This window comes from Crocuta crocuta, unplaced genomic scaffold, assembly GCF_008692635.1.
Source record: "Crocuta crocuta isolate KB4526 unplaced genomic scaffold, BGI_CrCroc_1.0 scaffold959, whole genome shotgun sequence".
In the NCBI taxonomy this organism is placed as follows: domain Eukaryota; kingdom Metazoa; phylum Chordata; class Mammalia; order Carnivora; family Hyaenidae; genus Crocuta; species Crocuta crocuta.
In genome coordinates, this window is record NW_027529190.1 from 272694 (window position 1) to 299172 (window position 26479).

Consider the following 26479-nt stretch of genomic DNA (forward strand, 5'->3'; position numbering starts at 1 on the left):
TGCCTTTCATTGTATTTGGGAAGTTTGATCATTATCTCTTCAGATATTCTTTCTGCTCCTTTCTCTCTCCTCTTTCAGGAACTCACATTATGAGTGTGTTGACTTATTTGATGGTGTCCCACAGGTCTTTTAGTCTCTGTCTTCAGTCTCTTAGTCATCATTTTACATTATTCTCTTTGCTTTCTGGTCCTCTGATTTCCTAATTTCACTTGACTTATCTTCAAGTTGGCTGGTATTTTCTTACACCTTTTCAAATATGCTGTGGAACGCATCTAATGAACTCTTTATTATCATTATTATACTCTTTAATTTCAGAATTTCAGTTTGGTTCCTTTTTATAATTTCTATCTATTCATTGATATTCTGTTTGGTGAGACAATGTTTTCATTATTTCCTTTAGTTCTTTGTCCATATTTTTCTTTAGCATTGTGAATATATCTGAAATTATTGACTTAGAATCTTTGTCTAGTAAGAGCAATGTGTGGGCTTCTTCAGAGAGAATTTCTGTTAATTTTTTTCCTGTGAATGGGTCAGACATTCTCATCTCTTTCCATGTCTCATAATTTTTATATTGAAAATTGGACATTTTGAATATTTTAATGTGCACTTTTCAGTTTTAGATTCTCCTGCTCACCAGGGAATTTTGTTTTGCTTGTTGTAGTTTTTCATTTATTTATTTAGTGACTTTTCCACATTAATTTTGTAAAAGTCAATATTCTTTGTTGTATGTGAGTCCTGAAGTATCTATTTTGTTATTATAGTATTCAACTTGTAATTTGACAGTGATTTCATTAGAAACCTAGGAATGAAAAAATCAAACATTTCCAAATATATTTGCAGTTGTGCTCTGATTGTGTATTGGGCACCTTCCACACTTAGGCAGTTAGTTTTCAACTTTGCCTCATGCTTCATTTCTGCTTCTGCAGAGCCTGAAAGTCAGGCAGAGAAAAGAACCTAGGGTTTCATGGGCCTTTTCTGAGTTTGTGGCCAATCCTGGGCAAATTGTGATCTTCTAGATTCCAAGGAACATGTGGGAACTTTTCAAATCCCTTAATTCCCAAAGTATATCGTTCCCTAGTCTTTTCTCCCTAGCATTTAGATTAGTCGATTATTCATCCCAACTATTATCTCTTGCCCCAAGTGGGCACACAGCTAATGCATTTGTCTTTAAGTATTTCTGACAAATACACTCTCTAGGAGCCACCTCATTTCTCAAAGAATTCAGAATTAAGTGAAATAAAGGCAAAGCCTTTGAGCTGGCCCTTAAAGTAACAACGAGACATTTCAAAACAAAGAGTAAAAATTCTTTGATAGTAAGTTTTATTTATAAGGTTCATTCTGTTCCCTCGAGTACTAGGAAACTATGATCGCTACTGAGAATGGTGGTTGCTGTTGTCAAGGCTGCTGCACAGCTGGGGAGAGTGTTGGGGCCAGTGCAAATTAAAACTCCACTAATCTTTTTTCTGAGACTCAGCTGTTTCCTTTTTTTTGTTGATTAAATGTTTGCCTGGTTGCTGGAAACCCTTGATTAGTTTCCAGAGTTCCAATAAAGATGCTTCTGACAATCCTAACCAATTTATTTACCTCCTTTGAGGAAGGACAGGTTTTTGGAGTTCCCTACCCAGTCATTTTCACTGATGTCACCTCAATTTTTTTCTAATTGTTCAAGAAAGTTACTTGAATTATAGTTGAGCCGTTATTTATTGTGTTCGTTGGTTTTGGTATTTGTCCTCAGAGACTGCCATGACCCATTTTGGATTTTCTTTTTTACTGCTTTGAGCAGCTATCACTTATCTCAGATCCCTTCCTTTATTTTTTCTCAGTTGTTTTTATTTTTAAGATTTTCAATGGTTTCACTTTTTATTTCTTCTATAGCTGTAGTGTGTTGTATTTGTTCTTACTTTCCTTCTAGTTTGGTTTTCAGATGTGAAATGTTTCTTTTCTTCTGTCATCTCATTTTGGAATTTTTATAATCTTGATTTATTATCTTTCATGTTTTGTACCATTTCTTAATGTCCTTTTACTATTCTGCAATGAGCTCTGAATGTTTACCTTTGAGAGGCTTCTCCAAACTCTACACATCTTCTCACTTACTCAGTTTTACAGTTGGCAAACTTCCCAATTTTACTTACTGCATGTGAAAGATCTGTTGTGATTTTAATGAATACATATTGACTATGTGTATTTCTGTTGTTTTCCGATCTGTCAGATTCCCTATAGCTTTCTTTGTATTCTCCCCCAAAGACACTGAAATGAAGCAGGACTTCTGTCTATTGTTGTTGCTTTTTAGTCCCATTCACTATATCTCAGAATTCATAAGCATCCTTATGAATATTTACCTTATGAATATTTACATTATTACCTGATTTAACTATAAAGGTTGTTCTTGGGATTTTAGTTTTCCTATTTAGTTGCTGGCTCTGTATGTATCTATTGATGCAGAGATATTTAAAAACTGTGACATGGCGGCATCAATTTTCCAGAACCCCTTTTAATTCTTGAGCCTTATACTTTAAGGAACTCATCTTCACTATTATTGATAAAGTAAAAAATAGGAAAGTTGTTGACATGTCCATTAATGTGGATATCATTATTTCATACCATTAACACCAAGGTTTATATGAAATACTTATTTCTGTATTCTGTGACAAATCAATCTTTATATCACTTGTTATTTATTTATTTTTCCTTACATATTGAAAATAGATTCCTCAAGGGGGAGCAAAACTTTAAAATATCTTGAGGATTAAAGTTTTCCAAGTAATGTGTTGATTCTGAATACTACACTAAGGCTTTTTTTTTTTTTATAAATGTTTTATTTATTTCTGAGAGAGAGAGAGATAGACAGCATGAGCAGGGGAGGGTCAGAGAGAGAGGGAGACACAGAATCTGAAACAGGCTCCAGGCTCTGAACTGGCAGTCAGCACAGAGCCCAATGCGGGGCTCAAACCCACGAACCATGAGATCATGACCTGAGCCAAAGTCAGAGGCTTAACTGACTGAACCACCCAGGTGCCCCTACACTAAGGTTTTTAAAATATGAGAATAAAATTCCTTGCTTTAAATAGTAGCTTCCTATATAAAGTTGTGAATAGTGACATATTTTTAAATTACTAGATATTCATGCATATTAATATTCATCTGTACAAAAATTTTTAGGGTTCAAAAGGAATCTTTTTAAAAGTTCACTTTCTTACAGAAAATGTCATGGCTTGACTGTCTAGTTTTTCTGCTACCTCCTTGAACTTCTCCTTTTAGTTCTATAACCCATTTTATGGAAGAGCTACTCTAGACTCAGGAAAGTTAGTAAGCATTGACAGAAAAAATTGCATGGTTTCCACTTCACTAAACTCACAGATGAAAGTTAAATATTGTTTTTGTGTTCTAGTCATGTATAAACTTACTATCACAGGACATACTCTGCCCAAATATTTCTATGCTTTTCTGGTAATGGCACTGGAAATGTTCTCTCTTGAATAGTAAAATATTTTAGAGTCTGTAGAAGTAAGGCTCTGAACCTCTAGGAACCATTTTAGAGGAAAAAGAAATTACTTTAAACACTTTTATTAATACCAGGGAATGAATATTTTTTGGCTTTATGATTTAAGTGCTTGAGAAAATATTTCTTGAGATAATTAACTCTTTTAAATACATCTATCGCTGCTTTGATCAGGTATTTATAAATCCTTGGAAGCATATAACTATGCTTCTTTTGGTAGTGGATTAACTGTCCAGCAAATTACCTGATATATTTTTATGTGCTGTAGAGGCCACGGTAGCGTCTCTGGGGCAGTACTACTAAAAACAGAAAATATACAGAAATAGAGATTTGTTAGAAACCCATATATGCTTCTTGCATTATTGGGTCTTAAAATGGTTGATCTAGGCATACTATTTTCTGCACTCTGCAATATGCAATCTGTGATGACATTTGCTAAATTTTTGTTGTTATTTTTATTGTAAAAATAAGTATGTATTCATTTATTCTTCTTTGTATTGTTAAGTGTAAGACACGAGAGCCTTTAGAATTAGACTATTACCACTTGTGTATTTTATGCTTACTGAATCTCATTTTTCTGTCCTAAAAAATGGGGATTAAAATACAAAGAAGTAAAGAAAAAATGCACAACATGAGGTCAAGAATAAACTATATGTTTAAAAACATTAGTTTCTATTTCTCCTACTTAATAAAATATTTATAACAAACCGATTTCTGCACTGCAATGTCTGCACTATAATCTACAATATCTCCCCAAAGAGTAGTCAAGTCCATTTTTCTGAAGACAAACATTTACAATTTTTGGACACTTCATCATAACCATAACCTTCCTTTTTCTTACAGTATATCATTTAGTGCTTTCATAGATATGTTAACTTTCTCTCAGGTTAATCAATGAAGGGTCAATTTTGTCAAATACCTTAGTAGGACACAATATAGCCTAATTATCTGATTTCCATATTATGAATTAATCCATCAAAGAGAAATTTCTTATTTTGGTAAGGAAGAAGAAGGAATTATTCTTACAAATGCCAAAAAATATTTCAGAATATACTGTTCTATGCTAAGAAACATATAAACATTGTGGATCTGTAAGTATATCTTTCACCAAACTCTTGACATTTTTAGTTACTATTTTTTCAAATATCTTCTCCCTCACTCCCTCTCCTCTTTTTTAGGAACTATAATTACATGCATATTAGAGCTTTTGTTAGTATTCTACATGGCTCTGCAGCTCTGACACTTTTTTTTATTCTGTCTTCTATTTGTTCTTCAGATTTGATTACTCCTATTTATTTATCTCCAAGTTCTATATTGTCTCTATAACCTTCATTCTTCTACAGATTCCATTAACTGAATTTTTAATTTATGTTGTAAATTAATTAGATTAAATTAAATTAAACCTTTCTTGGCTCTAAAGCTTCTATTTGATTCTGTTTTATTATTCTTATTGTATGATTAGACTTTTCTAACTTTTTATTTACAGAAGTATATTTTACTTTATTTTCACTGAGTAATATAATATCTGCTTAAAGATGTTTACCTACTAATTCCAATATTAGCGTTATCTCAATGGCAGTGTAGGTTTTGGATTTTTTGGTTTTGAAACTAGATCTCATTTTTCTGATTTTTTGTGTTTTGATTAATTTGGGATTGTGTCCTAAGCAGTGTGAATATTATGTTATGGAGATACCAGATTGTGTTAAATTCCCCAGAAGTATATTAATTTTTCCCCTCAGCAAAGCTGAATAGTTGTGATCAAAACTGTATATCCCACAAAATATATACTCTGGATTTTTACAGAAATAGTTTGCCTAAAATGTGTTGTAAAGCTATGTCACCCTAGTAAAGCTAGGTCACTGGGAACACTTTAAATGCTTATCCTAAGTAAGTATCGCTGATACCTGAAAATAAGCAAACAAAATAAATAGACAAGTAAAAAAAAAGTATTCTAAGATTCTGGTAGAAACTGAACTGATCTACAGACAGACAACTGAAGAAAATTAGCAACTAAGCAATTTTGAATCTTTGATTCATAATGATGTAGAATGTCTTTCCATTGTTTTAGACCTTTTTTTCCAGTAGCAAAGCTTTAAAATTTTTGCACGTATATTTCTTGCATTTCTTTGTTAAATTTATTCCTAAGTATCTTATTCCTTTTGATGCTCTCACAAATGGAATTCCTTTGCTTAATTTTAATTTACAGATTCTTCATTGCTAGTATATGGGGATACAGTTGATTTTTAAAATATCATTTTGTATCCTGCAAATTTGCTGTACTTGTCTACTTTTTTAAAAAAATAATGTTTTTTTTTTGAGAGAGAGAGAAACAGAGCACAAAGAGGGGGTGGTGAAGGGTAGAGAGTGAGGGAGACATGGAAATCAAGCAGGCTTCAGGCTCTGAGCTGTCAGCACAGAGCCCTACGCAGAGCTCAAACTCACAAGCAGTGAAATCATGAACTGAGCCAAAGTCGGATGCTTAACCAACTGAGCCACCTAGGTGCCCTTGTATTTCTTTATTGATTAATATTTTGTGTGTATTGATTCCTTAGGATTTTCTACAAGTACATGATATCTCTGAATAAAAACAGTTTTATGTTTTCCTTTCCAGTTTGGATGCCTTTTATTTTTTCTTACCTAATTGTCCCAGCTAGAAACTCCAGTATTATATTGAATAGAAGAGTTGAGAACTTTGCCTTTACCTTGTACCTGAATTTAAGGCAAAACATTTAGCCTTAATCATTAAATATTGTGATTCCTTTAGGTTTTTTGTAGAAACTCTTTATCAGGTTAGAAAAATTACCTTTTGTCCCAAGTTTTGTAATAGATTTATTATTGTTGTTGGTTGGTTGGTTTAATCCTGAATGGGATCAATTGTCAAATGCTTTTTTCTGCATCTATTAAGATAATCACATGTTTTTTATTCTATATATTATGATAGATTAATTGATTTGGAGATGTTAAACCACACTTGCATTTCTGGAATAAAGTCCACTTACTTGGTCATAAATTATACTTTAAAAAATACACATATTTTGGATTCGGTTGTCTAATACTCTTTTGAAAGTTTTTGAATCTGTGTTCATGAGGGATACTGGTGTGTAATTTTCTTTTTTTGTGGAGTCTTTGCTTGGCTTTGGTAACAGGGTGATACTGGTCTTATAAAATAAGTTGGGATTGTGTGAGTGCATTTTGATAAGGCTTGATTATAGGAACTGGACCACCATAAGGAAAATTTTATTGACCAGGGGGAACTCTCAGGATACAGGATATTCCTTCCTTCCTTCCTTCCTTCCTTCCTTCCTTCCTTCCTTCCTTCCTTCCTTCCCTCCCTCCCTCCTTCCTTCCTTCCTTCCTTCCTTCTTTCCTTCCTCCCTTCCTCCCTCTTTCCCTCCCTCCCTCTCTCCTTCCTTCCTTCCTTCCTTCCTTCCTTCCTTCCTTCCTTCCTTCCTGGTTATAACCTCCCAACACAAATTATGAAATTTGCACAAATAAACATCTAAGACACAGATGTTGCTTATTGGATCCAAATAGGCCACCTACAATTATAATTTCTTTCTTCCTTCTTTCCTCCCTTCTTTTTATTATTCTTTACTGCTTCCCTCATTTCTTCCATCTTTCTCTCCTTCCTTCCTTTCTTTATTGAGGTCTATATTAGCAATCATAAAATAGGATATTATATATAAATATATTATTATTCCTTGTATTTGAAAGCAAAACTACATAAGTTTGTGTGATTATCCTCATACACCTTAACCAAATGTCTACCGTTACTCCAAAGAAACTCTTTTACATATCTCCACCTCTTGCTGAAATGCCACCTTTCTACTCCCCATTTATTAACTCTTAGTCCTTTGTGACCGAGCAATGGAAGTTTGCAATGGATGTAGTTAGAAGGAGGAGTGACTGATCTCACTCTGGAAAAAGCATCTAAAGAGAGACGGTTGAAAAATCTAAAAATGTGGATTATGGCACTAAGTTTACAGATTTCATCCAGGGGTGGAATTAATATTAAAAAAAATAAAATAAAACAAAAAATCAACTTTGATTGCTTCTGTATTTTTTTAGGGGACAGTTTACTGTAAATTCATCATGTGCTGTGACAGTAAACTCATGTGGTGATGATAGAAAACATCAAAAGGTAAAGAATACTCACAAATATGTTTAAAATAAATACAGAATCACTTGACATATGGGTATTAACCAGTTACTATAACCAAATTTTCATGCCTGTTAATTGATATAGAATTATAATACAAATTATATAATTAGGACAAATAAACATCTAAGACATAAATGTTGCTAACTGAGTCCAAATGGGGTCATCAGAGTTTGCAATAATTAAAACTTTAAGTCCCTGAAATGAATTATAATGGACAAAAGAGAGAAATAAATGTGGCTTAGAAAAAAGTAGTTATAAAATCCAAAAGTAAGTTTATTAAGGATTTGTTTATGAAGATAACCTAATTGATAATTACTAGCCTTAAATAGATGAAGCTAATATCCAGGGCTAAATATTTATCACATATATGAGAAAGCTTTTATTTGACAACTTCCATTCTATACAAAGCAACACATAATTTATTACTAAAATGATGTCAAATTTCTAAATTGCATATTCATAAAACACATTTAACACAAAATGTCATAAAACTAAATTGCATCATCTCTTAAGTAAAGATAGATGATTACTAATTGCTTCAGAAGGGATACGAAGGCAAAGATAATGTAATTTGGTTTTTAATTAATTTAATTTGTTTTAAAAATGCCATGTATAGATTGCTATTAACACAGTTCCTTTTTTGTTTTTGCTAAAGTTTTACTGTTCTACAACTGATCTCTAGAAATGAGAGTAAGGTAATTATCTTTAATGAAATTAATTTCTATCCTCTCTCCTAAAGTATTGATAAAAGCAAGTGATATTTTGGCCACTCTTGTGCAACTCTGTTTGGGTTTTGCAGAATTTGGTGAGCCGTCTGTGAATTAGACATACAGAATATGGGATGAGGTTCTAATCAGGATTAGAACAGCAAATGTTCTCATCATATATTGTTTATTATAAAAGTATTCTATTTCTCTTTCAAACTCAGAATATTGCTACTATTCTGGATTGAAGTAAATTTGGTTAGGGGAGAAAGTGTAGAAGTGAATAATATTAACGAGTCTAAGAGTCTAGGGGTCTAAGAGTCTTCAGAGATGAGACTACTAGGATCTCTATACCTCAACTCATCAATTGGCAGAGAGAAAACCATTGCTTTTAGGATGTGCTCTATACATAACTTTTGACTTCTGAACACTGAGGCTTTAACTCAGTACATCTCTCTGAGTTCCATTAATTGTATGCAGTGCAGCTTTAGGTAGTATTTACTGGTGAATTTACCATAGAGCTAAACATGGGAGTTTAAAGAATGTGTTTTCTATCTTGTTTTTCATTATGATCAGCAAAGGTTCGGCTTTCCTGGATATTATTGCATTTATCTAAAAAATGCAGATGGTAAATGTCTTAGCCATCAGTTGTAGGTTCCAGTAGTATTAGTGGCAAAAATTAGTTTCACATCTTACAAATATTCTTTAAAACAAACAAACAAACAAACAAACTCTAAATCTTACAAGAGTCTCTTAAAAGGGTCAGGTGTAACATATTCATTTTTGTCCACAAGTTTAGTACCTAAAGGGGGTTAAAGCATTCATGAAAAATAAGACAGAGTGAAAACTTTGATTATCTAAGCAACCCTAGATATGCTATTGTTTGGAAATATCACCAAGAGTGTAAAGCTGATGTAATAACTATCAGATATCTATAAAAGGAAACTCTATACCTGTTTAAAAATCAGAATGCCGGTGAAATATCTCTAAGTGCAAAAACTGTTTCATTTTTCAGTCGACAAAACAGAGATAATATTTGCCACCCACATATCTCTGAGGAATGACATGAGGAAAGTGCTTTGTACTTTCCTCATATTTAGCCATCATTCTCATCATCTTATTAACCTACTTCTTAGTCATTACAAAGACATCCCTGACGAAACGACACACCATTTGAAAACATGATCCTTTAGCTGTCATTCTGCATTTCTTTGCTCCCAGAAAGAATTTATGCCCAGGACTGGTGCTTAGCATTTGATTTAAATGGACTTTTATTTAGTTTTTTTTTTTTTTTTGCTACCAAGCATTAGAGTTATTTTAGCTATTTCATTCACATACACCCTGGGTCAGGAACTCCATCAATGAAACAGTTTTTCTTTAAGAACTTACACTCACTATAAAAGTCATTTTTAAAATACGTATATTCAGAACCTTTACTTTGAGCTAACAGAAAAACATTAATCAGTAACCATAGCTATAATACATAAATTATACATGCTAAATTACCATTCATGTGCTAAGCAGAAATTTAAGTACAATGAAGAACACTTACTCTTTACTATATTTTCCTAGTGATTAATGTGCATTGTACATTAATTTTAATTTTGGACTATATAGAAAAGAGATTTAGCCCTATTTCAGATATAGCAGTAAAAGAAAATTTTGCTTTAACTCTAGATACTATTACCTATTGTTGGTTTGGCAGAAAACATCAGATATTCCAAAAGATACAATTTCTTTTCTTTTGAGATATACAGGCTAAAATTCCCAAGTTCCTTTGGAGTTAAGTTTTGCCATATCACTGGGTTCTAACCAAAGAAATACAAGTAAAAGTTAACTGCACCATTTTGGCCCTAAGTCCTTGTGTTACAATAAGAAATATATATTTGGCCACCATTCCTGACAGAGGCCCTAAATCCCTTGGAATTTTCCAAGGGGTAGGATGATAAGAGCATCTTGTGTTCTAGCGAGGCAACTCTTGGTGGGCCTCTAGTTAGTTTGAGGGTGTGGGATGGTTTTCAGAAAGACGAAGGCATGATTAGAACTTGGAACTTTTCAGCCCCACCTATTGAGAGGGCCTGGAGATTAACTTAATCACTAACGGTCAATGATTTGATCAACCATGCCATGAAAACCTTTATATGACAGGATGCAGTGAGCTTCCTGGTTGGTGAACACATCAAGTGCTGAGAGGGTGACATGGCTGGGGAGGGCAGAGAAGTTCCATGTCCCTTCCTCAACCAAACCTTGCTCTGTGCTTCTCTTCTACCTGGCTGTTTCTGGGTTGTGTCCTTTGTAATAAACTGGTAATGATAAAGTGTTTTTCTGGGTTCTGTGACTCACAGATTATCAAACCCTAGGTAAGGAACATGGGAATCCCTCATTTATAGCTGGTGATCAGAAGTGCAGTTGACACCCTGGGATGTGCAACTGGCATCAGAAGTGGGAGGAGTCTTATGGGAGTAAATCCTTAATCTGTGGGATATGTGCCAACTCTGCATAGTTAGTGTAAGAATTGAATTGACTTGTAGGATACTAAGACTGAGTGTCTGGAGAATTAGAGAATTCTCTGCATTGGGAAAAACACCACACTTGGTATCAGAAGTGTTGTGAGTAAAACAGTTCAGACTTCAAGAAGGAGGGGTACCATCTGACTACCATCTTTTCTACTGGCTTAAATATAAACAAGCCTTAAAGAGGTGCTGAATCTACAAGATAGAAAGGGTCTGGCTCCCTGGATCACCACATGGAGGAAAGTTATCTTCCAGTTAGGGAAACTCATGTTAGATGGTAATGTGATTATGACATAAACTTCTGTTTTGTTTGAGTCGCCAAATATACTTGGTTCTAATTGTACTGCAGCCTAGTCTATGCTAATACAAAAGCGTAACATTTCTTCTTTTTTTTTAATTGAACACTAAAACATTAAATAATGACTGTATACTTACAGTGATATTTACTTGTTAATATTACCATTATTTCAATAAACACAGGACTTAGTGTAACAATTACTGCTACTGATAACCTAACAAAAGCATGAGTCAACATGATAGTCAACATAAAGTTAATCAATTTAAGTATTGAGTTAACAATATTCTTATAATGTGAGCAGGAGAATGCTCATAATTTGATTCTCCTTACTTTAGAAACATAAATCAGGGTGCCTGGGTGGCTTAGTTGGGTAAGCATCCAATTCTTTTCTGCTCAGGTTATGATCTCACGGTTTGTCAGATGGAGCCCTGCATCAGGCTCTGCGCTGACAGTGTAGACTGCTTGGGATTATCTCTCTCCCTCTCTCTCTCTGCCCTCTCCCACTTATGCACTCTCTCTTTCTCCTCTCTTTCTCAAAGTAAATAAATAAACTTAAAAAACACAGACATTAAGTGTAAAGTGTATGATTGCATGTAAGTCTTTGAAAGAAGCAAGATTTTTATTGAAATTCCCTGAAATATGCAAAGGGCCACTCACTTTGTTCTTTGAAGCTTTCCTACATGAAAAAAATTCCATTATTTTTTGTTGCAAAGCTCTGGAACTTTTGATTGGGTCATACTCTCTCCTTTAATTAATATGAAAACATATAACAGCACTATGATATAGGTTTTCTTTTTTCTTTCTTTTTCTTTTCTTTTCTTTTCTTTTCTTTTTTTTTTTTGAGAGAGAGAGAAAGAGTGAGCAGGGGAGTGGCAGAGGTAAAGGGATAGAGAGAATCTTAAGCAGGCTCTACTCCCAGCATGGAGCCCAACCTGGGGCTTGATCTCATGACCATGAGATCATGAGCTGAGCCCAATGAAGAGTTAGATGCTTAGCTGACTGAGCCAGTCAGGTACCCCTATGATGTAAATTTTCATATGCATTATCTCATTTTGTAGTTTATAACAGTTCATGTGGTAATTTATTTTACTCCCATTTTGAAGAGATAGATAGTGGAAACCAAAGAATTATATAAATTTCCTTAAGTCATAGAACTAAAAAGCTAAAAACGATTTGGTGGGAGAGTTCAGTCCATGTCAACAATTCTTTCTACTTTAAAAATTTTAGCCCTAGCTTGGAATTATAAACCCTCTGGAAAAGAGGAGCCATGTTTCTACTATACTGAATTCATCTCCTGAGGAAAACAAATAAGAAAGCTAAATTTTTTATTTTAATCTTTTTTAACATTAGTTTCTGATCTTATGCTTAGTAAAACATCTACACAGAAAAAAAAGAAGTAAAAATGGGAATCCTGGAATAGAAACAAGTACCAAAATCAGAATGATTCTTGAGGGAATCTTCCAAGACTGATAAACTTGAGATTCAATATGGATAAATATGCAGTTATGCAGAATGTGGGACATAATAAATCCCTTGGCCAAGCCAGGAAAATAAATAGTAGGCTCTCACATAAATCTGGGCCCCTCAAAGTGCTATACCTTTGAAGCAAATGTTAATTAACAAAAGGAAAGTTGAATTTCCCAACCTGGTCCATCATAGAAGGAAAAGAAATTTCTGTGGTGAATCTGTAAACATAAACAGCTATTCACAAAGTTGTATGACTTGAATTGATTCAACTGTTTGGTTATAAGCAAAAAGCCAAAAGCTTTATTTAAAGACTTGCTACCAGGAATCTTGGAAGATTGCTACTTGGAAGAAGAAAATACAAACCATTTTTGGAGAAATATATCTTTTCCATGCACTAATTCAACAGGTAAAATCCAATGAATATGAACCCACAGCAAAATAAACACACATAAATACATACAATATATTTTCATTATTCATGGCATTTATGTTGTATGGACTTGCTACAAACACTGAATTAGCAAATACTGAACTATTGTTTTTAAGGGATATTAATATTAGGTTTCTATCTTCTAGCTACAATATTTGCATCAACCAGTCAATATATCAGCTTTTAGTATATTTGTTTCTGTTCAAATTCTGTTCTGTTTAGTATATATTGTATATGTTTAGTAACATATTTAGTATATGTTGATTCATAACATTGAACTCACGGCCACCGGATTTAAATCCTGGCAGAATGAAAATAATCTTTTTTTAAACATTTATTTATTTTTGAGAGAAAGAGAATTGGGGGTATACATGGAGAGGAAGGGACAGAGGATCCAAAGTGGGCTCTGTGCTGACAGCAGAGAGACCCATTTGGAGCTTGAACTCATGAACTGTGAGATCATAACCTGAGCTGAAGTTGGATATTTAACCAGCTGAGCCACCCAGGTGCCCCTGAATGAAGCTAATCTAATGCACATATTCTTTCCATTGGCACACTTAAGTCTTCTTGTGTTTAAGAATGCTAGACAGCACTTCAGTACTGTACTTGGGAGCCATTTTAAACTGTGAAATCACACATACACACACACACATAAAGGCATAAAAATGTGAAAAACTTGGCACTAAATAGATTGAAAAATGGATTCTCTATTTTATTTTTTTTAATTTTTTAAAATGTTTTCTTTCTGAGAGAGAGACACAGAGACAGTGTGAGTAGGGGAGGGTCAGAGACAGAGGGAGATACAGAATCTGAAGCAGACTCCAGGCTCTGAGCTAGCCATCAGGACAGAGCCTGATGTGGGCTTGAGCCCACGAACTGTGTAATCATGACCTGAGCAAAAGTCAGATGCTTAACTGACTGAGCCACCCAGGTGCCCCTGGATACTCTAGAGTAGGAGAGTTGAAATAAGATGTCAGAACATCACCTTGTTTGACCTTAATTGGGAATGTGCTTGTCAGATGACTCACAATTTGGTGGAATATGCAAATGTTCATGTATAAGCACAAGAGTGTCATGAGTATTGAATTCAAGATTACAAATACATTTTAGTGAGTAAACAAATTCACAATTACAGATCAGTGATGAGAATCATCTATACCACAGAAGGAAACAAAGGCTCATGAACCCAAGCCAACAGGAAAACAGAGCAGAATCAGACATGCAAATGCTTCTTGCATTGCAATTATTGAAAGAATACAAAATAAATTTTTTATAATAAAAAAATAAAAGAGCCACTGAATGGGCATGAGCTAAGAAGCTATAAATATGACTAAGCACATTTACTAAAGAATCAAATAGTTCTTATTAGAAATAGGAAATAAAAATAATAGAAATGAAACATATAGAGATTTTAAAAAATACAGGACAGGGGCACCTGGGTAGCTCAGTTGGTTGAATGTCTGACTCTTGATTTCATCTCAGGTCATGATCTCATGGCTTCTGGGATTGAGCCCCACATCAGTCTCTGTGCTGATAGCGTAGAGCGTGCTTGAGATTCTCTTTTTCCATCCCTCTCTGGTTCTCCCTCTCTCTTTCTTAAAAAAATAAATAGAGGACATATTACATGGAGTAATAGTCAACATTAAAAAGAGTAGTCAACATTAAAAAGAGCATTCAGTAAACTGGAATTGGGATCTGAGGTGATTATCCAAAATACAGCCAAAGAAAGAGAAGAAAAAAATGAAAGATGAGCTAAAACCCCTCACTATAGAGTGAGAAAGATGAATATTTATCTAATCAGAGTCCAGGAGAATAGAGAGAGAAAATAAACAAGATTTGAGGAGGTAATGACTGTAATTTTTTCCAAGATTGATACAAGATGCCAACCTCAGACCTAGAAAACCCAATATATTCATAGTAAATAGAAAGAAATCCATCTCTAGACAAATAAAAGTGAACTAGTAGAAATTGAAAGACAAAGAGAATGTCCTAAAACCAATCTAAGGAAAAAAAAGAGAGAGAACTTACATGGGAGACCTATATTAGGTTTAGTGTAATAAAGTCTTTATCTTTATTTTTATTTTATTTTATTTTTTACAAATAGTTTATTGTCAAATTAGTTTCCACATAACACTCAGTGCTCATCCCCACAAGTGTCCTCCTCCATGCCCATCCCCCCTCCCCCCCACATCCATCAGTCCTCAGTTTTTGTCAGCATTCAAGAGTCTCTCATGGTTTGCCTCTCTCCCTTTCCCCCACCATTTCCGCCCTTCTTCTCCCCCTTGTTCCTCCGTCAAGTTCCTCCTAATCCTCCTATATGTGCAAACATATGATATTTGTCCTTCTCTGCCTGACTTATTTTGCTCAGCATAACACCCTCAAGGTCCATCCATGTTGCTACACATGGCCAGATTTCATTGTTTCTCATTGCCATGTAGTATTCCATGGTATAGATAAACCACATCTTCTTGATCCATTCATCTGTTGATGGACACTTAGGCTCTTTCCATGTTTTAGCTATTGTGGAGAGTGCTGCTGTGAACATTGGGGTACATGTGCTCCTATGCCTCAGCATTTCTTTATCTTTATTTTTAAGTTTATTTATTTTGAGAGAGGAGAGAGGCAGGGAGAGAAGAAAAGAATCCCAAGTAGGCTTTGCACTATCAGCATGGAGCCCAGTTTACATGGTTCAAACCCACAAACTATGAGATCTTGTCCTGAGCTGAAGTCAAGAGTCAGATGCTTAACTGACTGAGCCATCCAGGTGCCCCCAATAATATACTATCTTAAATGTGTTGCAGAAATATTACTTTCAAATTAAGAATTATATACCTACTAATACATCTTTTAAAAATGAGAACAGAATGAAGACTTTTTTTAGAATGCAAAAGCTCATGGCTTCTAATAGATTTTTAGCAAAAAAAATTATGAGAAACAAATTTACGAAAGTAGAGAAATGATATCAAATTAAATTTCTAAGACTCAGAGAAAAACAATGAGCAGCAATATTGATAAATACATTGGTAAATCTTAAACATTGACATAATTATTGTTTAATTATGTTCAAATAGCAAATTAAAATAACAACAGTGGTCAAAGTAAAATAAAATTTGATGTAGCTATATTGTTTTAGACAAAGATAATTTAGGTTAAAACTCATTACTAGATGAACATAGAACTAATTTCACTAGAATTACATAAATATTCAAACTTTAATTCATGTTCTAACACAGCTTTAAAATATATGGAGAATTACTGTAAAATAAATGGACAATTCCACCATTTTAAGCAGAGATTTTTAATATTTCATTTTCAGTAATTGATGGATCAACTGACAAATGGGTAATAGGTCTGTGGCTGTTCATTTAACAACTTGTTGCAAGCAGACATTTAAGAGTGTATTTACTAAAATTATCTATGAAGTATTGGCATATGTACTTCACTGCATGTGAAGCAGGTTACAAACATAATGCAGATGCAGTGATAGGTTGACATTATACTCTTCTTTTCACTTGGAACACTACCTTTTCCTCTTCACTGAGCTAAATTATACATGCATCTGAGTTCTCTGTTTCTGCAGGAAGTCCTTTTTGGCCCCTTGGACCTTGGACTTGGGCCTGTGAACTTGTTTTCATCGTACCTTGTAATCCTTCAATGATAACACTGCTTCTGGTTATTTAATGTTTTTATCCTTGATAGGTCAAATGCATAAAGCCAGGGCCATAGCATTCTTGTTAACTATTCTATTTTTGGTCTTGGCTTAGTGCTAGCCGTATAGTAGTGATGGTTGATGGGTTGGTAATTGCAGATAGAAATGAAGGAAGGAAGGAGGAGATGAGACAGAGATTCTTTATGTAGACAGTTTGACTTTGGTGCCTTGGGACTCGAGATAATATACTGGTATTACATTGAGATCTGTGGGGATTCTAGCACATCAGAAGGGTGGGAGTGTACCAAAGAGACGGATGGCTGTATAACAAGAGGCCTTATTCAAGAACCACTATGAGACGCCACTTGGAGAGTCCTGAAAATGACTCAATCAGAGAAGGCTGCTTTGCAAGGGCTGGAGGCCCTGAAACATATACCAGGAAAGGATACAAATAGTAAAGATAAAGGCTGTTATGGTCTTTGTGATCTAAATTTTAAAACCCAGGCTGGTGTGGCAATAGCAAATGTACACTACTATATAAACAACAGCAGTGGTTTGTGATGCTCAGGACATAAGCTATCTGACATCAAGTATACCCAGAATGTTTTTCATTAGAGACAAGAGAAGAGACATCAGATATACAGAAACTAACTTCAAAATTGGCTATGTCATCAGCAGTTAGAAAATAAGCCCACAACCAACAACAGAAATGCTAAACTTAATCTGAAACACAGAAACTACAGAAGATGGGAAGAGAAACATCTGCTCCAGAAGGGCTTTTCAATGAGCAGCAAGAAAAAGAAGAAGAAGAAAAAAAAGCTTTACCCTGAAGACTTTTAAGGCTGGCAGAGAATAAACACAGCGATTACCCAAGTTCACAGCTGTAACCTTGGGGAGCTGAACTGGAACACGGAACGGTTGCCACCTGTGCAGCTGAAGAAAGACGAATAGCAGGAACTTAACATCAGATCGGTGATTTCTTGGCTGCAGAAAAGGTAGCATCTTTCATAAAGCAAGCTGTTTTCCTGCTTTTAGTGACTCCAATTCTACTGAAGATTGTTGTTTTATAATGGAGAAAAACCCTTTCTGGCAACATTGCCTATATACTGATCTGTCATAAAAGACTCTAACAGATGCTCCTGCCCAGTCCCCCCTGTGACAGAACATTCATTGTGGGTAATGTTTGTCGTGCATTCTGCCCAAGAGAAGCTACCAGTGATAGATTTCTTCCAAACAAGTATTGTGTGCCAAACACCCAGCATATCTCTGAAGATTTTTAACCTGATACTTTTCACAAAATGAAATTCACATTTGAGAGTTTACTGAATAAGGAACAAAAAGGGGAAAACAAATTGTATGTCCCTTTTTCTTGGCAAGTAACCAATTACAATACAGAGATTAGATTTTTTTCCTGATTTTATTATTCTTTATTTTCATTTTGAACTTGAAAGATTATTTCCTCACAATTAGGTTTTGATTATAAATTTTTGGCAAGAAAACCACTAGGTTTACTGTCTTTTATTGCATTGCATTATGACGTTATCCCATTATTGCTGATGCTACCCTGTTATCGTTTGGTTTAGGTAGTGACTGCAAGATACATTTCTCTTTGTTATTGGTAAGCAAGAGTCAGGGTGACAGGAAAAGGTTTGAGGCCTCTTGCAAGTTTAAAGAACTGAGTATATGGATAGTGAGACCATAAAGTAGGAAACTGTTATAATAAACCTCTCAAGAGATTATCAGAGTTTGAAAGAGTAGCGGCAAGGCAGGGTGAGGTAGAGAAAAGATTCCAGAGATGTGAAATTGGATGAATCACTAGGACTTGGAAGCTGATTAGATACATGGCATGGAGAGATTTAAGGAATATGCACAAGAGTGTTGGATGAATCCTAGGTTTAGGGTTGCAGGAGTAAGATAGTAGATTTCTCTTTGGGTCTGTTAAGTATGAGATTGACCAGACATTTAGAGTGTAGATATCAGATAGACACTTAGAAATAAAAGAAGGTCAATTTTAAGAGATGTGATGATGTATAAAGCATTTGTTTCACTTCCTTCTCTCTATATATCCTGATGAATCCCATGTCTTGATAATTAGTATTATGAGAAAAATAATTAGTAATACATAAAAGTGATTTAATCTATGTTTGCAGCTCATGTTTGTATATCCTTTTTTTTTTTAATGTTTATTATTTTTGAGGGTGTATGAAAGCAGAGAGAGAGGGGACAGAGGATCCAAACAGGGCTCTGTGCTGAGAGCAGTGAGCCTGATGTGGGGTTTGAACTCACAAACTGTGTGATCATGACCTGAACAGAAATCAAGAGTCACTCAACCAACTGAGCCACTCAGGTGCCTCATGTTTGTATATCTTTTTTAAAAAAATCCGTATTAAAATAGCCACAAAAGAAGATTTTACTTCTTTCTCTTGATGGCCCATTGAAACAGATTTGGTTATCACAAAGTTAGTATTCTAATGGAAACAAACTTTTGGTACCTGATAGTTTGAGTGTTGGGTCATGTTTCTACCACTTGAGTAATTGTCTTCTTAGAGAAATTTGTTCTATAGATTTCCAGTACACCTCACATATATGGAAGATGGAAAGATATGCTGTTCTTATGGATATCTATAACTCAAGAGTAAACAAACAAACATTATGTCTATTGTCTTACATCTGTTATTCTGTGGATTTTTCACATCGTTAATACTAAGAAGATGGCACAACTTTCAAAACATATGGGTGATTTTATTTAAACAAAGCTTGGAAAACACTGTTAAGCAAAAGTATTTGTATTTTGATAACAATGACAATGTCAGTTCAAACAAGGGGTTAATTATTGTAAACTCTGGGAATTAAACTGCAGCCCAGTCCATACTGAATGCTCAGTAACGTGAACTTGAATAGGAGCCCTTATGTCCTATTTGTACTATTTTCATACTAGCTGTATTATTGCGGTGTCCAGTGATTTAATATTTGGCTGATTTGGGAATCAGGTGTTATGTTGTTCGTCAATGAATTTGTCATCTCATTGAAGGCCAGATTCAGGAATCCTATTTCTAAGTTGCCTTTCCTATATGGCTGAATACTTGATCAATGGTCCTTTGCAGGGAGGCATAAAAGAAGCAAAGTTAAGAAGAGAAGACTTCATCATAAGGTCATTTTTTTGAGTGAAAATATTCCAGAACGCTTTGATTAAATGCTGGCCAACCATCCCTGAAATGTGTTTTCCTGATTCGGATATCTAACTGTCTCTAAGATCAGGTTAAACTAATACAGAAACAGTTTTATCACGCTGTGTATGTTGAACTATTTTAGAGTAACTTATAGACCACTTAACACTATCTTATTCAATTATCATTACAATTTCTTGAAGTAGGCAGGATATTCATATTTTAAAGATAAAGAAACTGAGGCTCAGAAAGTCTGAAAAATCTAACTGAGGCCATGCAACCAGTAAATCAAAGAAAAAATTTAAACCTAGATCTATCTCATACTGAAGTCTGGACTCTTCTATCTCTACTAACTGTCTTTTCAGTGTTCTGTCTTGAAGAATTGATTTCACTGGGAATCAAATGGATTCTAGTATATGTCTTTGGAAACATACTTAATAGTCAACTCTCCTCAGACATCTCCAACAAGATTTGCCTACTGGCAGAGTAATAATGTTATGTTTAGCTCTCCATCAACAGTCAATTTCTTAATCTTGTGCTTTATCAAAAATGGCTGCTTCAATTTTATGGTCTACATTAGACTATGCATTAACATAATAGGTGGAGCTTTAAAAACTAGACACCTCTGACTCACCTCTAGATATTCTATTTCAAGAAGACCCTTTTTTCCTTATACTAAAATATATTACACTTATTTTAATATACAAATGTCTTGATGGCTCCATTTCCAAATTGGAGCCATAATTCCTTAAATTTGAGCAATATTTGCTCTTCAAGAAGATAAACCATATTTGGCTCACTACTTAGCTTATATCTTTATATTTACATGTTTTTAGCTGTAAAATCTCCAGTGGTAGGGATTATGCTTATTTCTAGTAATCCTCTGTGCATGATACTACCTTGGAGCCTATTATGTGTCCAATACTGCTTAAGTCAAAGGTAGGTTAAGACTGAATGGTAGAGGGTATGAAACTAATAGGCTAACAGTATGGGTTTTATAATTTATTTCCAAGTTCAAGCAGCTATCTTATAGCTATTGCCTTATGCTAGAGTCCACAGATGTATTATACAACATATTTATGAATATTTATTATTGCTATGAGGAGGAAAGAATGAAAAGAAAAAGGAAAAGGAGATCACAACTATCAAAAATTTCATGTTTATATCGACTAAAGTGACAAAAAAATCACCATCTGGTAGGAGGAGACGTAGGTGGGTTAGTAAGTTCAGAGAAACGCAATGGCCTATGTAACATGATTGTGAAGGCGTGATTCCTTTTGGCAAGAACATGATTTATAAATGCCAGTTTCATTCATCAGTATTATCAGTGCATAATTAATATTTTTATTAATATTCACTCTAGTACCACCTTGTTCCTCAGCAAAGTTAAAAAAGTAACTTCTCTCTCCCATAATCCCAGCATAGTTTCAGGCTATAGAAATTAGTAGCTAGCAAATTATGTCCTTGTCATAAAATAATAATAACAAACCAGAGACATGTATGAGGGAAAAAGGAGGAATAAGGAAGCCAAGGTAAGAGTTTGGCTTAACTAAATTCTCATCATTTGGGTTTAGAATGTAAAAATAAATGCATGAAAATCTGACAGCTTCCCTCAGCTCTACTATTAGCTGCTCCATTTCCCTGCCAGACTGTGTTTCTAACCCGGCAGATGCTGTGTCTCAGACACAAGTTTCCTACTGCAGGAGGTACCAGAAGAGACAAAACTATGTAGCTCATGTCTCCTGCCGGAACAGTCTTCCTTTTGCTTGTTCCCAGAGGTAGGAAAACTGGGCAGAATCTAGAGATAAAATAGATTGGATATAGGGGCACACATTAGTGGCCTATAAATCACTTCTCCCTTTACAAAAACCAATATGCCAGATAGAGATGAGCTATGGACAGGGGTCATATAGAAAACCTGTTTCAAATTACCCCCAATAAGAGAGCCATGCAGTTGGTCTTTCTCAATGGAGTGTAATTCTGGCTGAAGGAAGTGTGGACCACTTTTTGCCTCAATGTTTTTGTGCTAAGCAGAAAGGCATCATCCCGGTTTGGTGGAGTATGCAAAATTAAATTGGTAAGAGTTACTTCTTGGGCTCTGCTTCCATTTTATCTGCCACTGAATCATTTAATTGTAGAAAGTTTATTTTGTACTTAATCAGATTTTAGTTCCTAGATTATTGGGCTTTAAACTTTTAAGAGTTCTTATTTTCTCTCCTTATTAAAAACCTTGGCATGATACCAGTATACTACATAAAAGAGGGCCACAGCAGAGCTCACTGGCAAGTTTTATTTGAAGCAAGTGTTAGGCATAATAAAATTCTCCCACAAGCTTAGAAAAGTTTAAACAACACACAGAACAAGTTTATTGTAGCATGCTTCCTAGATTCAAGTTATGGTAACCATCCAGCTAAAGGCATTCTCTCCACCTTTATAGTGTCATAAATTTGGTGGGAGAAATATATTTCGTTGACTACAGTTCACTCACCATAGGAATAGAGAATATGGGTGTTTCCTCTTTCCCATCTGCCATCATGAAATGATTTGGTGAATGCTCTAATACATAACATTAAGCACATTTGAAGTGTTTTATAAATGTTTATTGACAGTTCCCTGTTTCCACTCCAGGTAGAATATACTCAGTTACATCTCTTTTAATCCTACTTACTTTGACAAGTGGGTTTATGACTGGCTATTATCCTCAGTGATGCTGCCCCTCCCATCATTACCATAATGGAAAGCCTGTGGCTAGATGGTAGAGGTGCTGCTTGTGAAATGTAACTCAATACAGTACATTTTGATTTGTTAGATGGCTGTTTTGGTCTTTTGACAGTTGTTCCCGGAGTAAATAACATCTGCCATACAATTGGCTGGCAAAACTCATTTGTAGTATAATTAAACAGCCATCATTTTCTTGGAGCGTAAACACCAAGATAAATAGTCCATGAATTAGCAAGTGTGACATCATTTGACGGCTCACAGAGAGGCACCAATGTAGATTTTGTGTATATGCAGAGGGCCTTCACCAAGGCAGCTAACAAAATCAAAAGCAGATGCATGTCTGTAATTTGAAAACCAGAGGCAAGAGTGTTTGGATAGCCTTAGCTCTCTTACATTTGCTGTATTTTGAGCCCTTTTCTTTATCTAGCATTGTGACAGGTCCAGATAACCCTCTTTACATTTAAACTATATTTATGATAAAGTGAATTAAGAATGATAACAAGAAAGAATGTCATCTTTACCTTTGGGTATCTTATTTTCTAGAACTGTTGCCTTCCCTTCTCCATTATTAATGGAATAGAGCTAGAATTGAAACCAAAGGGTAACCCTAGTTAGTTATTAACCAGAGGTGTTTATTTTCTCCCCAGCTATCTGGTGCAGTAGTTTAAGCCATGTAAAGGTCATGGAAGAAGAAAAAAAATGTGAGTTTATCCTTGATTTTTGTACTCTTTCTCAAATGGCTAAGAGGACTGCATATAAGTAGCAGGTCATTTTTTAATGCAGGTTTTCAAATTATAATCCATTCTGGGATTTTTTAAAAAATAACTGGTTACACAGTGAAGCCGTTGCTAACCTTTGTTGTCTCCCTTCCACCTTTGGAACCCTGACTTTTCACAATTCACTGGGTCCTAGAACTGTTGCATATAGAAAAACGAATAGAGGGCACCTGGCTGGCTCATTTGGAAGAGCATGCAACTCTTGATCTCAGGGTCGTGAGTTGAAGCCCCATGTTGAGAGTAGAGATTACTTAAATAAAAGGGAAAGAGGAATAAAATGCTGAAAGATTTCAACATAAGATGAGAGGGAACAGTGAAGCCAATTGTGAATGGATATTTCGCATCCATATTACCACTATAGATGATTACTGAGCTCCCTTTAAATGCATACGTATCAATATCGTTTATAAAGCAAAACTCAACTGAGAACATGTAAAGATCTCATTGGCTTTATTGGATTCAGGATTCATGAATTGGGCAACATCTCATGTAGCAAATAGAAGGGAGCTTTAAAGGAGCTGTACAAAATGGGAGATTTTTAAAGGCAGAAGCGGGTGGGACAGGAAGTCATAGACAAAAGAAAGGAATATTTCCTACAAACTCACCCTGCTTTGCTAGAAGGGCCAGGGTATATTGAGCAGAAAACCTTATTAGTGCTGATCAGGTAATTCCAAGAGACTAGTAAAACGTTACATTTCTGGAAGTGGCTGAAACTGCAATTAAGTCTTAGATGGCTATTTTGGAGACAACATGAGACTCCATTTTGGGGTTGCCATTCCTTTTTTAACAATTCTATATCACTAAGCATTTCATAAGGAAGAATGGGTACTTAATTATTTTGTTCATAGAATAATCTGGAGTATAGTCAGCAGTCAATAAATACATGTTGAATGAAAAAATGAACAAAATAATTTATTTCTCTTGCTTTTCTGGGGATGATTTTCCTTACTACTGCATCAAAGTTGAGATCTATGAACTTTCATGAATGTTAACAATTAAATAGAACTTTTATTTCTGGTGTTACACTTTTGATTTCATTCATTGCTGGTGCTGGTATTTATTCAGGGTACATCTCCACCCATGTGCTATAAAAATCCTTCATTGATCTATGCAAAGATAAATTATTTTAATTTCATTTGTGACAGGAATGCTATATAACAAAGTTCCATAATGTATTCATCAAAATAGGCTGCATTATTCTGCAGTTCCCAACAATCTTAAAGTTTCTGTGGCCTCATAGAATAAAGTTTATTTTCTGTTGCTGGTACATATATAATGCAAGCCATCCAGGGGGCTGGGGATGGGAGCATTGTTCCACATGGATTTTTGGAAAATAGGCTGAGAAGAACACCATTATCTTATAACTGTATCCTCTGGAGCCTGAGAACTCCAGCCTCACTGTTTGCAGAGGAGAAGTAGAGGGTCATGCATCAGCTCTTTTATGCTTTGGCTTGAAAATGACACAGGTGACTTTTACTCACAGCCCACTGATCAAAACTAGTAATGTAGTCCTGCCTAATTTCAAGGATGGGGAAAGTGATGGGGGGAACAGATGGGATGTCACTCTCCCTGACATGCTAAGCAAAGTTACGTGCCTTCTGGAACCAGGTTGGAAAACATAGTTGATATTGCTTAACTAAAGTTGGAAGTCTGAGAGCAGGAATTTACATTCCAAGAAAACACACATCAGAAGATCTTACAGAAGAAAAATTAAAATACAGTATAACAAGGTAGAATTTATTAGGAGAGGCAAAATTGGATTAATATTTGAAATTGATCCATATTATCCACCAATGAATAGACTAACAGAGAACAATCATAAAATCATACCAAAATGTTTATAAAAACTGACAAAGTTTTACATTTCATGATATAAATTCTCATCGAACTAGAATTAGAAGGCTAATTCCTCAAACTGATAAAGAACATCCACAAAACTTCTGGGGCACCTGGGTTGCTTAGTTGGTTGAGCATCTGATTCTTGATTTCTGCTCATGTCATGATCTCATGGTTGTGGGATTGAGCCCCACAGTTAGAGCTGTGCTGGGTGTACAGCCTGCTTGAGATTTTCTCTCTGTCGCTCCCCCCCTTGAACACCTTCTCTCTCAAAAAAATTTTTTTTGGAAAAAAATTTCATAGTTGATGTCACACTTAATAATTAATTATTGAATCATTTTCCCCAAATTGGGAAAAAAGCTAAATCTGTCCTCTTCCACTACTTATATTCACCATTGTATTAGAGGTCACAACCAGCAGACACAAGCAATAAAAGTAAATAAATAAATATTGGAAAAGGAGAAGTAAAATAGTTTTATTCAGACAACATGATTGCTTGTGTAAAAAATTTCTGGCATGTTAAGTATGCCAAAAAATAATATTAAACTATTACTTAAACGTAGCAAAGTCACAAGATAACAAGGTCAATATATGAAAGCCATTTGTATTTTTGTACGCTAGCAGCAAATAATTGGAACATGAAATTTTTAAAAGTACCATCAAAGCCAAAATAGATAGGAATAAAATTAATAAAAGACCTATAAAACCAATACATTGAAAACTACAGATGAATGCTAAAATAAATTAAAGATCTAACTGATACATATACATATCACTTTCATGAATTAGAAGACTTAATTTTGTGAAGATTTATTTATCCCAAAATTGATCTGTAGATACAATTGGAGTCAAAATCCTAATATTGTATTTGAAGTAGTTTCTAAAATTTATATGGAAATGCAAAAATCCTTGAATAGCCAAAAAAAACTTGAAAAACAGAAGAACATAGAAAGACATCAACTGCCTAAATTTCAAATCTAAGTATTAGTAATCAGGCTAGTATTGTATAGATTTATGAACAGACAGATCAGTGGAATGGAACAAAGATTCTACACATAGGCAAGACACAAGATAATCTCACAGGGAAAGAAGACCTTCAACAACTAGTGCTAGAAAAACTGGGTATCTAAACGTAAAAGCTGAAACTAAAAGTTTCCAAAAGAAACACAGGAGAACAATTTAATGAACTTGGAGTAGGTAAAGACTTTTTCGAGGATATAAAAAATTCTAAACACAAAATGTTGATAAAATGGACTC

At 34.7% G+C, this 26479-nt stretch overlaps 1 long non-coding RNA gene across 1 annotated transcript in view; it reads left to right on the plus strand.

Annotated features, from left to right (window-relative positions):
• The window catches only part of LOC144226759 (uncharacterized), a 269492-nt gene extending 246179 nt beyond the window's left edge, over positions 1-23313 (plus strand). The window contains exons 3-4 of the long non-coding RNA XR_013333730.1: positions 7568-7640; positions 23258-23313. This is a non-coding gene — a long non-coding RNA (uncharacterized LOC144226759). The remainder of the gene's footprint in view (positions 1-7567; positions 7641-23257) is intronic.
• The last annotated feature ends 3166 nt before the right edge of the window (positions 23314-26479 follow it).